We start from the raw sequence: 15,329 nt of genomic DNA, 5'->3' as shown, positions 1-15,329 counted from the left end.
GGAGAGTTACTGTCAATTCATGGAGGATGAATCCATCAACGGCTATGAGTCAGGATGAGCAGGGATCGTGTCCCTGGCCTCTGTTTGCCAGGAGCTGGGAATGGGTGACAGTGGATGGATCACTTGGTAATTCCCTGTTCTGTTCATTCCTTCTGGGGCACCTGACATTAGCCACTGTCGGTAGACAGGATACTAGGCTACATGGACCTTTGATCTGACCCAGTCTGGCCATTCTTACGTTCATATGTTAAGCAGCCTGTTGCACCTGCATCCAAGACAGTCACTGAGCAGAGGAGGAGACTGTTGTCCCTTCCCTTGGTTGTAATCCCACAGAGCCCCATGGCCAACAAGGAGGCTCATGGCCTCTGAAGAAAACTTGAGTGGTACGGATGAGGGCTAGAGGCCATAATTGTTCACTCACAGCCAGTCATGGAGAAAGCAGAAAGCTGAGGACTCTTCATCTCTGCTTACAAGGATGTCCAGGCTGCTCAGGTTCACTTCTTCCAGTTTCTCCTCCGGCTCCAGCTCCTGGACAATTCCTCTGCAAACTAATAAAGACAAGCAGGAACTATCACTACACAGAGCTCTATTAACACCCTCCTCCCTGCCTCCCTCTCCCATCCCATCTCCAGCCGCCCCAGTCGAGGAACAGAGACTGAGCCCACACTATCAGTCACCGCTCTACTCTACAATCCACTGCTCCCCACGGGTTTCGTCCCCTAGCTCGCCTGCCCATGTGCTATGAAGGGTGAGTGTTGGGCAGGAAGGAGAGAGAAGGGCTGAGGGGCCCCATGGGTGGAGGGAGGAATGGGGGTGCAGGTTGGGGAATGTTGGACAAAGGAGAAAAGGGCACTGGGGGGCCCACAGATCTAGGGACAGAGTGGGGTGCAGGTTGGAGTGGGAGGGAGGAAAAAAGGGGACTGAGGGGCCCAATGGATGGGGGAAATGAACTGGGGGGGCTGTTGGGGAGGAAGGGGCGCTGAGCAGTCCCTACAGGTGGGGGCATGGATGGAGGCGCAGGTTGTGGTGAGCTGGGAGGATGTTGGAGAGAGATGGGGTCTGAGGAGTCCCTTGAATGGAGTAATGAACTGGGGGATACAGGCGTGTAGGCTGGCGAAAGTTGTTGCGGGGTTGGGGGTGTTGGGGAGGAGGGGCGGAAGGGAGCTATGGGAGAAGGCATGTACGGGAGAAAGTAGGGATGGGGTGCAAGTTGGGGTGGCCTAGGAGGCGTTGGAGGGAGAAGAAAGGACTGAGGGGCCCAACGGATGGGGATAGACGGGGCGGGTTGGTTTCGGCTAGAGGAACGGGCGTTCAGATTGGAGAAGGCTGCAGGCATAGGGGCGGTGGGTGGGTTGGGGACTGGGGAAGCTGGTTGGGGCAGGCTGGGGGTTAAAGGGGGGGATGAGGAAAATCAGGGCAGGGTGTGGGGTGTGGGAGGGAACAGGAAGGTTGGGGGCTGAGGGGATTAGAGAATGTCACGGGAGCTGGGGGTTGGAGCTGGGGTGTGGAAGGTCACGGCGCACTAGGGATGCAGGGGCTGGGGTAAGGGGGCACCAAGGGGCTTGGGAAATTCACAGTGTGCTGGGGGCACCGTGGGGAGGAAGCTTGCGGCACACTGCAGGTGTGTGGGAAGGGTGGCCCATGAGGAGTTGGGGAAGCTCACAGCAGTGCGGGGCACGGGGTTGGGGAAGGTCGCAGGGGCTGTGGCTAGGCGGGGGCTGTGGGAGCTGGGGAGGAAAGGCGCTGGGAGGGTAGGGGACTGTGTCTGGGTGAGGAAGCTGTGGGGATGGGGGCTGTGGCTGGGCAGGGGGAAGGTGCCCTGGGGTGCCGGGGAGCCGGGGTGGGGAGGGGCTGTGGCTGGGCAGAAGGGGAAGGCGGAGGGGTTGAGGGGCTGTGGCTGGGCGGGGAGGAAAGGCGCTGGGGGAGGGGGCTGTGGCTGGGCGGAAGGGAAGGCAGAGAGGTTGAGGGGGCTGTGGCTGGGCGGGGGAAGGAAAGACGCGCTGGGGTGGGGAGGGCTGTGGAGCCCATGGGGAGGAAAGACGCGCCAGGAGGGCTGTGGCTGGGTGAGGGATGCGGGGGGAGGGGCTGTGGCTGGGCGGGGGCTGTGGCTGGCCTGGAGGAGGTGGGGAGGGGGCTGTGGCTGGACGGGGGAGGAAAGGCGCGCTGGGGTGCCGGGGTAGGCGGGGAGGAAATATGCGACGGTGGGGCTGTGGCTGGACGGGGAGGAAAGGCGCTGGGGAGGGGCTGTGGCCGGCGGGGAGGTGCTGGGGTGCTGAGGGGAGGCGGGGAGGAAAGGCGCGCTGGGGGTGTCGGGGAGCTGTGGCTGGGGAGGTGGTGAGGGGCTGTGGAGCCCGTGGGTGTGAGGAAAGGCGCTGGGGAGGGGGCTGTGGCCGGCGGGGGTGCTGAGGGGAGTTGGGGGAGTTGGGGCAGGAAAGGCGCGCTGGGGTGCCGGGAGGTGATGGGGGTGGCGGGGAGGCGGGAGGAAATATGCGCCGGGGGCTGTGGCTGGACGGGGGAGGAAAGGCGCTGGGGAGGGGCTGTGCCCGGCGGGGGAGGTGCTGGGGGTGCTGAGGGGAGGCGGGGGGCAGGAAAGGCGCTGGGGGTGTCGGGGGGGAGCTGTGGCTGGGGGGGGGAGGTGGTGAGGGGGCTGGGGGAGCCCGTGGGTGTGAGGAAAGACGCGCCGGGGGCTGTGGGAGCACTTGGGGGGCGGGGGGGCTGGTCCCAAACACCCCGCGGGGGGGCGGGATCGCTGTGGTGGCCCCCCCGTCCCGGGGCCGCAGTGCCTCGCGCCCAACACACCCAAGTCCCCCGCTTATCACGGGTGGCCTCCAGACCGCTTACGTCACTTCCGCTCCAGGCCCCGCCCTGCGAGTGGAACCTGTCGCGCCCAAAGCACCGCCCACTGGGTCCGCGGGGGCTGATGGGAGTTGTAGGCCGGGGCGCACTACAACTCCCACAAGCCCTTGCGTGATCCCGCCCTGCGCCCCTTCCCCCAGCGGGGGCTGGGTGCTCTGCCTGGGACCCCCCACTATTAAACTCCCCGGTGAAGGATTGAACAGCTGGAGACTGGGGCCGTGTGCAGAACTGTGTAAAAACCACCGATGGCGGAGAGAGAGATTGACATGGACATTTTAAATATCGGCTTTAAAAAAAAGAAATAGAGACTGGAGCCAAGGAGGCAACACTGGAAAGGGAACGTAGCGGGGAGGGTTTTGCTAGGGGAACAGCGGCTATTACTGAGAACATAGAGACAGGGACCTCACTGCCCCCCCCCGCGGGATCCCATCCCTCTCCCCCCCTCTCCCAGCCTCATCACCCCCCAATTCCTCCCCCCACGAGCCACGTCATCCCCCAATTCATTCCCCCTCCCCAGCCCCGACACTATCTGATTCCTTCCCTCCCCATCTTACCTGGCGTCCTTGGCCCCAGCGCTACCTTCCCCCGGTTTGCCCCGCAGACCCCCGAACCTCGTCACCCCCAATTCCTCTCCCCCCCCCCCCGAGTCTCCCCTCCCAGTCTCGTCTTAGCTTGGGCTCCCGCAGGCTGATTGAATCAGCTCCGGCAGGCTGAGAGCTGCAGTCTGATTCAATCAGCCGGCCAGAGCCCAAGGTAAGAGGAGACTCGGAGGGGAGGAATCCGGAGGAGACGAGGCTCGGGGGGGCTGCCAGGCAAACCAGGGGAAGGTAGCGCTTGGGAAAAGCAGGCTCTAGCTGCACAGAGCGAGGGGTCCTGTCTCCCAGCAGCACCCCCAGCTGCTCGCTGTATGGTAACCCTAACAACAGGTTCTAAACCGGCTTCAAATTTAGCAACCAGTTCCAGCGAACCGGCTCCAGCTCACCACTGTACGTAGGTATCTGTGCCCCCTATGAACCCCCTAAGCCCCCCTGGGACCTCTCCAGCCTGGAGGTAGGTATCTGTGGCCCCCACAAACCTCCTAATCCCCCCGGGACCCCTACAGCCTGGACATAGGTATTTGTGCCCCCCACAAAACCCCATAAGCCACCCAGGGACCTCTACAGCCTGGACATTGGTATCTGTGCCCCCCATAAACCCCCTAAGCCCCCCGGGACCCCTACAGTCTGTACATACGTATATGTGCCCCTCAGAAACCCCTTTATCCCCCAGAAACCCTAACAGCCTGGACGTAGGTATCTCTGCCCACCACAAACTCCCTAACCCCACTAGCAACCCCTACAGCCTGGACGTAGGAATATGTGCTCCCCACAAACTCCCTAAGCCCCTGAGGGACTTCTACAGCCTGGAAGTAGGTATCTATACACCCCATGACCCCCTAAGCACCTCCGAGAAACCTACAGCCTGGACATAGGTATGTGTGCCCCCCAGGACACCCTAAGACCTCCGGGACCCCTACAGCCTGGACGTAGGTATCTGTGCCCCCCACAAATTCCCAAAGTCCCCCAGGGAATCCTCCAGCCTGGACATAAGTATCTGTTCCCCCCACAAACCCCCTAAGACCCCCAGGGACGCTACAGCCTGGATGTAGGTATCTGGGACCCCACAAACCATCTAAGCCCCCCAGGGACCCCTACAGCCTGCAGAGAGGTATCTGTGCCCACCACAAAGCCCCTAAGCCCCCTCGGGACCCCTACAGCCTGCAGAGAGGCATCTGTGCCGCCACGAACCCCCGGGACCCATAGAGCCTGCAGAGAGGTATCTGTACCTCCCACGAACTCCCTGAGCCCCCCTGGGACCTCTACAGCCTGGAGAGATGTATCTGTACCTCCCACAACCCCCTACGCCTCCCGGGACCCCTACAGCCTGCAGAGAGGTATCTGTGCCCTCCACGAACGCCCTAGGCCCCCCCAGGACCCCTACACCTGCAGAGAGGTATCTGTGCCCCCCCACGAATGCCCTAGGACCCCCAGGACCCCCTACACCTGCAGAGAGGTATCTGTGCCCCCCTGTGATGTTATGAGTGTGATATAATATCTCATTGAAAGGTGACAGGGCCAGAAAGAGTTAATTAACTCATAAACTGACCTGACCCATGGGTGAACCTTGAGGAGGGTTAGGAAGATATGTAAATGACTAGAGCTTTGAAATGCAAGTCTGCATTGTTAGAGGTAGAAGGGGAGATGTTTGCTCAGGTCTTGTGATGTCAGCAAACAAGTCTTGTCTATTGCTATAGTTTTAATTCAAAGATCAAGAAAGGAATATTAACATTTATGATGATACTTGAGTGAAATAGTTTTATTGTCTATGTGTCTCTTTGAAGGTTGTGCTAACCTGTATCTGAACGGTTTAATGGATAAATTACTCTGTGCTAATTGCCAGGATGTTTGGGAGAAGGAGTTGAGCCTATTGTTTTCTCAGGCTGAAAGGCTGCTGGAAATGTATAAGAAGCCTGGGACACGACCCTTCTTCATCTCAGATCTGCTTTGGGTTTCAAGAGGGGGAAACCTTAAGCCACAAGGATTGAGATCCCCAGTCATTGACTGGAGCCACCCTGAATATGGACATAGTCCATAGGTTATAGTCCAATTTCCAAAAGGACTTTTGGTAACTACAAGCTTACCTCTGCTGTGTATCCGAACCTCAAGAATTAAATTCAAGTCTCTCTGTAGATTAATCTTTTAACCAACACTCTCTCTCTTTTCTTTTTTAATAAATTTTAGCTTAGTTAATAAGAATTGACTATAGCGTGTATTTTGGATAAGATCTAAGTTATAATTGGACCTGGGTATGTGGCTGATCTTTTGGGATTGGAAGAACCTTTTCTTTTATATGATGAAGTAAGATTCTCAGAAATCATCATCATATCTGACAGGTGTGTCTGGACGGAGGCCTGAGGCTGGGCACTTTAAGGGAACTGCGGGGTTTGGACTTCTAAGTGACCAGTGAGGTACTATAGAAGCTGTTTTGTGCTGGTTTGGTAAATCTAAGTATTGGAATAACCACCAGCGTTTGGGGTTTGTCTGCCCCGTTTGGTTTGCAGTTCACCCTGACTGAGTGACCTCAGCTGGCTCCCACGGGCAGCACCGTCACACACCCCGAACCCCATAACCCCCCGGGACACCTACAGCCTGGAGAGAGGACTGGGGGGGCTCACAAACCCCCAAGCCCCCCCGGGAACCCTACAGCCTGGAGAGAGGGCTGGGGGCCCCCCGAACCCTCTAACCCCCCCGGGACACCTACAGCCTGGAGAGAGGGCTGGGGGGTTCCCCCGAGCCCCATAAGCACCCCCGGGACCCCTACAGCCTGGAGAGAGGCCTGGGAGCCCCTCTGGAACCCCCTAAGCCCCCCTGGGACCCTTGCAGCAGGAGAGAGAGGGCTGGGGGCCCCCTCAAACGCCCTAAGCCCCACAGGGACCCCAAAGCCTGGAGAGAGTGCTGGGGGCCCCTCCGAACCCCCTAAGCCCCATTGGGACCCCTATATTCTGGGAAAAGGGCTGGGAGGGCCCCCGGAACCTCCTAAGCCCCAGTGATGGCTGCAGTGACACCATGTGGACACGAAGGGTAATGCACAGAGCATTTCCTGCATGGAGCAGCATTGACACCTTGTGGCCACGCAGGGTAATGCACAGAGCAGTTCCTGCATGGAGCTACAGTGACACCGTGTGGCCACGCAGGTTAATGCACAGAGCACTTCTCACGGAGCAGCAGTGACACCATGTGGCCACGCAGGGTAATGCACAGAGCAGTTCCTCCATGGAGCAGCAGTGACACCGTGTGGCCACAAAGGGTAATGCACAGAGCAGTTCCTACATAGAGCTACAGTGACACCATGTAGCCACACAGGGTAATGCACAGAGCAGTTCCTGCATGGAGCAGCAGTGACACTGTGTGGCCACATAGGGTAATGCACAGAGCAGTACCTGCATGGAGCTACAGTGACACCATGTGGCCACGCAGGGTAATTCACAGAGTATTTATCATGGAGCCACAGTGACACCGTTTGGCCATGAAAGGTAATGCACAGAGAATTTCTCATGGAGCAACAGGGACACCATGTGGCCACGCAGGGTAATGCACAGACGATTTCTCACGGAGCCACAGTGACACCGTTTGGCCATGAAAGGTAATGCACAGAGAATTTCTCACGGAGCAACAGACACACCGTGTGGCCACACAGGTTAATGCACAGAGCAGTACCTGCATGGAGCTACAGTGACACCGTGTGGCCACGCAGGGTAATGCACAGAGCAGTACCTGCATGGAGCTACAGTGACACCATGTGGCCACGCAGGGTAATTCACAGAGTATTTATCATGGAGCAAGAGTGACACCGTGTGGCCACGAAGGGTAATGCACAAAGCAGTTCCTGCATGGAGCAACAGGGACACCGTGTGGCCACGCAGGGTAATGCACAGAGCAGTTCCTGCAAAGAGCAGCAGTGACACCGTGTGGCCACGCAGGGTAATACACACAGCAGTTCCTGCATGGAGCCACAGTGACACCGTTTGGCCATGAAAGGTAATGCACAGAGAATTTCTCACGGAGCAACAGGGACACCATGTGGCCACACAGGGTAATGCACAGACGATTTCTCACGGAGCAACAGGGACACCATGTGGCCACGCAGGGTAATGCACAGAGTATTTCTCACGGAGCAACAGACACGCCATGTGGCCACAAAGGGCAATGCACAGAGCAGTTCCTGCATGGCGATTCAATGACACCGTGTGACCACGCAGGGTAATGCACAGAGCAGTTCCTGCATGGAGCTACAGTGACACCGTGTGGCCACTCAGGGTAATGCACAGAGCAGTTCATGCATGGAGCAGCAGAGACACCGTGTGGCCACAAAGGGTAATGCACAGAGCATTTCTCTCAGAGGAACAGGGACACTATGTGGCCACAAAAGGCAATGCACAGAGCAGTTCTCACGGAGCAGCAGTGACACCATGTGGCCACGCAGGGTAATACACAGACTATTTCTCAGGGAGCAACAGACACGCCATGTGGCCACAAAGGGCAATGCACAGAGCAGTTCCTGCATGGAGCCACAGTGACACCATGTGGCCACAAAAGGCAATGCACAGAGAATTTCTCATGGAGCAACAGACACACCGTGTGGCCACGCAGGTTAATGCACAGAGCAGTACCTGCATGGAGCATCAGTGACACCGTGTGGCCACTAAGGGTAATGCACAGAGCAGTTCCTGCATGGAGCTACAGTGACACCACGTGGCCACGCAGTGTAATACACAGAGCAGTTCCTGCATGGAGCTACAGTGACACCGTGTGGCCACGCAGGGTAATGCACAGAGCAGTTCGTGCATGGAGCAACAGTGACACCGTGTGGCCACAAAGGGTAATGCACAGAGCATTTCTCTCAGAGGAACAGTGACACCATGTGGCCACATAGGGTAATGCACACAGCAGTTCCTGCATGGAGCTACAGTGACACCAAGTGGCCATGCAGGGTAATGCACAGACCATTTATTTCAGAGGAACAGTGACAGCGTGTGGCGATGCAGGGTAATGCACAGAGCATTTGCTATGGAGCAGCAGTGACACCGTGTGGCCACGCAGGGTAATACACACAGCAGTTCCTGCATGGAGCCACAGTGACACTGTGTGGCCATGAAAGGTAATGCACAGAGAATTTCTCACAGAGCAAGAGGGACACCATGTGGCCACGCAGGGTAACGCACAGACGATTTCTCACAGAGCAACAGACACGCCGTGTGGCCACGCAGGGTAATGCACAGAGCAGTTCCTGCATGGAGCTACAGTGACACCGTGTGGCCACGCAGTGTAATGCACAGAGCAGTTCCTGCATGGAGCTACAGTGATACCGTGTGGCCACGCAGGGTAATGCACAGAGCAATTCGTGCATCGAGCAGCAGTGACACTCCATGCACTGTGGCTCCATGCAGGAACTGCTGTGTGTATTACCCTGCGTGGCCACACGGTGTCCCTGTTGCTCCATGCAGGAACTGCTTTGTGCATTAACCTTCGTGGCCACACGGTGTCACTCTTGCTCCACGATAAATACTCTGTGCATTACCCTGCGTGGCCACACGGTGTCACTGCTGCTCCTTGCAGGAACTGCTCTCTGCATTACTCTGCGTGGCCACACGGTGTGGCTGTTGCTCTGTGAGAAATCGTCTGTGCATTACCCTGCGTGGCCACATGGTGTCCCTGTTGCTCCGTGAGAAATGCTCTGTGCATTACCTTTCATGGCCACACGGTGTCACTGTGGCTCCATGCAGGAACTGCTCTGTGTATTACACTGCGTGGCCACACGGTGTCACTGCTGCTCCTTGCAGGAACTGCTCTGTGCATTACCCTGCGTGGCCACACGGTGTGTCTGTTGCTCCGTGAGAAATTCTCTGTGCATTACCTTTCATGGCCACACAGTGTCACTGCTGCTCCATGCAGGAACTACTCTGTGCATTACCCTGCGTAGCCACATGGTGTCACTGCTGCTCCGCGATAAATGCTCTGTGCATTACCCTGCGTGGCCACACGGTGTCACTGTAGCTCCATGTAGGAACTGCTCTGTGCATTACCCTTTGTGGCCACACGGTGTCACTGCTGCTCCATGCAGGAACTGCTCTGTGCATTACCCTGCGTGGCCACATGGTGTCACTGCTGCTCCGTGAGAAGTGCTCTGTGCATTAACCTGCGTGGCCACACAGTGTCACTGTAGCTCCATGTTGGAACTGCTCTGTGCATTACCCTTTGTGGCCACACGGTGTCACTGCTGCACCATGCAGGAACTGCTCTGTGCATTACCCTGCGTGGCCACATGGTGTCACTGCTGTTCCGTGAGAAGTGCTCTGTGCATTAACCTGCGTGGCCACACAGTGTCACTGTAGCTCCATGCAGGAACAGCTCTGTGCATTACTCTGCGTGGCCACACGGTGTCACTGTAGCTCCATGCAGGAACTGTTCTGTGCATTACCCTGCGTGGCCACAAGGTATCAATGCTGCTCCATGCAGGACATGCCCTGTTCATTGGCCACACGGTGTCCCCGTTGCTCCATGCAGGAAATGCTCTGTGCATTACCCTGCGTGGCCACACGGTGTCACTCTTCGTCCGTGAGAAATGCTCTGTGCATTACCCTGAGTGGCCACATGGTGACACTGTTGCTCTGTGAGAACTGCGGTGTGCATTGCCATGCATGGCCACACGGTGCCACTGTTGCTGCATGAGAAATGCTCTGTGCATTACCCGGCGTGGCCACATGGTGCCACTGTTGCTCTGTGAGAAATTCTCTGTGCATTACCCTGTGTGGCCACACGGTGTCACTATTGCTCCATGCAGGATCTGCTCTGTGCATTACCCTTCGTGGCCACACGGTGTCACTGTAGCTCCATGAAGGACATGCCCTGTTCATTGGCCACACGGTGTCCCCGTTGCTCCATGCAGGAAATGCTCTGTGCATTACCCTGCATGGCCACATAGTGTCATTCTTCCTCCGTAAGAAATGCTCTGTGCATTACCTGGCGTGGCCACATGGTGCCACTGTTGCTCTGTGAGAAATTCTCTGTGCATTACCCTGTGTGTCCACAGGGTGTCACTGTAGCGCCATGCATGAAGTACTCAGTGCATTACCCTTTGTGTCCACTCGGTGTCACTGTTGCGCCATGACAAATCTTCAGTGCATTACCCTGCGTGGCCATACGATGTCACTGTTGGTCCACACAGGAAATGCTCTGTACATTACCCTTTGTGTCTACACGGTGTCACTGTTGCGCTGTGACAAATCTTCTGTGTATTACCCTTCGTGGCCACACGGTGTCACTGTTCCTCAGCGAGAAATGCTCTGTGCATTACCCAGCGTGGCCACACAGTGTCATTGTTCCTCTGCGAGAAATGCTCTGTGCATTACCCTGTGTGGCCACACGGTGCCACTGTTGCTCCGTGAGAAATGCTCTGTGCATTATCCACAGTGGCCACACGGTGTCACTGTTGCTTCATGCAGAAACTGCTCTGTGTATTACCCTGTGTGGCCACACGGTGTCACTGTTCCTCTGAGAGAAATGCTCTGTGCATTACCCTTCGTGGCCACACGATGTCACTGTAGCTCCATGCAGGAACTGCTCTGTGCATTACCCTTCGTGGGCACACGGTGTCACTGTTGCTCTATGAGAAATATTCTGTGCATTACCGGATGTGGTCACACAGTGTCACTGTTGCTGCATGCAGGAACTGCTCTGTGCATTACCCTGCGTGGCCACATGGTGTCACTGTTGCGCCGTGAGAAATCCTCTGTGCATTACCATTCGTGGCCACACGAAATCACTGTAGCTCCATGCAGGAACTGCTCTGTACATTACTGTGTTTGGCCACATGGTGTCACTGTCCTCTGATAGAAATGCTCTGTGCATTACCTTTCGTGGCCACACGGTGTCGCTGTTCCTCTGAGATATATGTTCTGTGCATTACCATTCGTGGCCACACAGTGCCACTGTTTCTCGGTGAGAAATACTCTGTGCATTACCCGGCCTGGCCACATGGTGTCACTGTAGCTCCGTGAGAAAAGCTCTGTGCATTACCCTGTGTGGGCACATGGTGTCACTGTTGCTCTGTGAGAAATACTCTGTGCATTACCCTCTGTGGCCACACGGTGCCACTGTAGCTCCATGCAGGAACTGCTCTGTGCATTACCCTGCGTCGCCACACGGTGACACTGTAGCCCCATGCAGGAACTGCTCTCTGCATTACCCTGCGTGGCCACACGGAGTCACTCCTGCGCCATGAGAAATCCTATGTGCATTACCCGGCGTGGCCACACGGTGTCACTAACCCTAACCCCTAACCCTACCCCCAACCCTACCCCTACCCCCAACCCCAACCCTACCCCTACCCCAACCCCACCCTAACCCAACCCTACACCTCACCCTACCCCTAACCCTACCTGACCCCACCCCAACCCCTAACCCAACCCTAACCCTAACCCCCCGGACCTCCTGCGCCTAGCAGCAGCTCCTCACTCTATCTCTAGTCCCTGCGCGCCGAGCGGAACCCCAACCCCTACCCCTACCCCTACCCCTCAACCCTAACCCTAACCCCTAACCCTCACCCCAAACCCTCGCCCTGACCCTGACTCTAACCCTAACCCCTGACTCTAACCCCGACCCTGACCCTAACCCCTAACCCTAAACCCTACCCCTGACCCTACCCCCACCCTCAGCCCTCACCCAAACCCTAAACCCTAACCCCCTAACCCAACCCTCACCCTAAACCCTCACGCTCACCCAACCCCACCCCTCACCCTCAACCAAACCGTAAACCCTAACCCTAACCCCCTAACCCTCACCCTAACCCTGACCCTACCCCTACCCTAACCCCTCCCCCTAACCCCTAACCCTACCCTCACCCTGCCCCTAACCCTAAACCTGACCCTGACCCTAACCCGGCCCCCGGACCCCACTGTGCGCCTAGCGGCAGCTCCTCACTCTATCTCTAGTCCCTGCGCGCTGAGCAGAACCCCCAACCCCTAACCCTAACCCGACCCCTCACCCGAACCCAACCCCACAACCCAAAACCCCCAAACCCAACCCAAACCCCAAACCTAAGCCCCTAACCCTCACCCCAAACCCTCGCCCTGACCCTGACTCTAACCCTAACACCCTGACCCCTGACTCTAACCCTACCCCTCACCCTACCCTCAACCCCAACCCCTAACCTCAAACCCTAACCCGACCCCAACCCTAAACCCTGACTGTAAACCCTCACCCCCACCCCAACCCTAACTCCTACCCTCACCCTAACCCTCACCCTCTCCCTAACCCAACCTAACTCTAACCCCTGACCCTGAACCCGACCCCTATCCCTGATCTGGACCCCTGACCCCAACCCACCCTGACTCTGACCCTAACCTTAGGCCCTAACCCTTAACCCTACCCTAACCCCACCCCTAACCCACGCTAACCCTACCCCACCCCAACCCTAACCCTACCCTGACACTACTGCACCCTGACCCTACCCCCTTACCCCAACCCTTGACCCTGACCTTAAACCCTAACCTCAATATTCAAGGTGTGGATGTACCAGGGATTTACAGAGGGGCATTATGGTATGTTCTGTCTTACCTATCCCTTTCCTAACAGTTCCTAACATTGCTAGCTTGTTAGGTGCAGAGAAGGGATGAAACAGCAATGCTTAGGGGTATAGAACAGCTTCCAATGGAGGAGAAATTAAAAAGACTGGGACCGATCTGTTTAGAAGAGACACAATGGGGGGGTGGGGGAATATGACAGAGGTCTATAAAATCAGGCATGGTGTGGGGTGCTGCCTGCCAAACATACTGGGGAGGGAGATTACAACTCCAGTGATGCATAGGGCTCAATATATGCTTATTAAGTATTGTCAACTATCACAGGGTTTTGGCACCTGCAGAACCCCGGGTGGGTGAAGGGGGACTAGAGGAACCAGGGATGAGGGTGGAAACAAAGGTGCACACATCCCCTGGCATAGGGTGAATAGGGCCCACAGCCCATGGAACGAAGGGAAATGGGAAGGGGGTGCACACAGAGTCATTGGTATGGGGGTGGTGGAGGGAATGGGTGCACACAGACACTGGTAGAGAAGAGATTGTGAGGAATTGTAGGGAGTCCCTCGAAAAGAGGGATAAAAGAGTGGCACCCATGGAGCTTGTTGGGGGTGGGGATGGGAATGGAGAAATTAAAAGAAGACCTGGTGTGTGCAATATGCTCAGCCTCCACAGGCTACCAAGAGTGTGACCTCTTAACTTAAGTCAGAACGAGTTATCAAAATTTAAACAGGAAGATTACAGGGAATGTAACAGAACTATGAAGAACTCTTTCATGGTGCCAGAGGCCTCGCCATGGCTGATGGGAAACAGCATCTGGGAATGTTATGTTTCACAGTAAGTAACAGTGGAAAATTTAGAGCGACAAGGTGGGTGAGCTCTCTCACCAAAAGAAGCTGGTCCAATAAAAGATATTACCTCACCCATCTTGTCTCTCTAAATATCCTGGAATCGAAATGGCTACAACTATACTGCATACAATAGTGGAAAATTTGAAACATAATATCTCCACTAATCTGCGCTATTTAAGACAGTTATTTTGATAATATTAAGTACTGGGTTTCAATCACAATGCTAGAAATGCCATGACCTGATTCCAGAAGAAGACGATTCCACAATACAGAATCCCTGGAAATATTGATCTAAGTAAAATCTTTCCAGTATGATATTGTAGCAGGGTGGACCTCTGCTCCTGCCCTGAAGGGGTTAAAAACAGCCCTGGGAAGGGGCTGTGGCTGGAGAAAGCAGCCTTTAGGCTGGGGCAAGAAGCCTGGGCTGATTGGGGAAAGTAGGCTCAGATGTGGCCATGCTCCAATCAGGCCCAGCTGGCCCCTAGAAGAGACTGTGAGCCAGAAGCCAAGACAGTCTCTCTCTAGCTGTAGAGTGAGATGGGCCTGGCTGCAGGGAGCTGGACATAAGGTACCTGAGTGAAGCAGGGCTGGGGAGCTCCAGCCTGGAAAGCCCCAGGCTGCAGCCTAGTATTGGGCTAATAGGTACTAGGGTTTGTGGAGGGCAGCCCAGGGGTAGGCCAAGGCAGCAGGTCCAAACCCAACCTTGCCAATGATGAGTAGGCTGATACTGCAGTCTACCCCAGGGTGTGAGGCTAGACAATGACTGGCAGTAGCCATATACTGAGGCAAGGTGGGGATAGAGGGTGGGGGTTTCCCGGGGAGGGGAGACCCTGAGAGAAAGGGGTTACTGCCAGGGGGCAGCACCCCATGTAAAAGGGCACCAGGGACATGGGGGCCAGAGGACAGGTGGATCACCAGCCTGCAGAAGGCGCTCCAAAGCTGAATCGAGCTAATTCCTGGAAGACACCAGCAGGAGGCGCCGCAGAGGTGAGTCTGGCTCGTCTACAGATATGTTTAGAAATACAAACCCACAGTTACCATATGTATAAATCTTTTACAATAAAATGGAAGACCTCAAACCTCGATTGTCTACAAACACAGTAAGCTAAGCAATAAAGATCAAAAATTTTAATTTCATATCGATAATAAAAATAATTCCATGAATTCTGTAAACCATTGCATAAATGCTATAGTGTAAAAAAGTTTTAACAAGTGTTAACAATTCACTACAAGTAAATGATTATGCATTATAAATACCTTCTCAGTTAAGAACATTTCCATTCACAATACCATTTCTGTCTATGCACTCAGAACATTATAGGTTCCATAAATTAATACAAGTGAAAATTCCACATCCATTTAAGGTCTTTTGCTGACCACAGTTACACAAATATATTGTGACAGTAATAATATTACTATTTAACATTAGGATATTCTGAATAGCAATACATAACAAAACAGATGTTCTTAATAATCTGCTATTCAAAAAAGACTAAACAACAAACCCA

Source organism: Mauremys reevesii, linkage group 10 (assembly GCF_016161935.1).
Source record: "Mauremys reevesii isolate NIE-2019 linkage group 10, ASM1616193v1, whole genome shotgun sequence".
In the NCBI taxonomy this organism is placed as follows: Eukaryota; Metazoa; Chordata; order Testudines; family Geoemydidae; genus Mauremys; species Mauremys reevesii.
The sequence above is the reverse complement of the archived record's forward strand: the minus strand, read 5'-3'. Positions refer to the sequence as shown.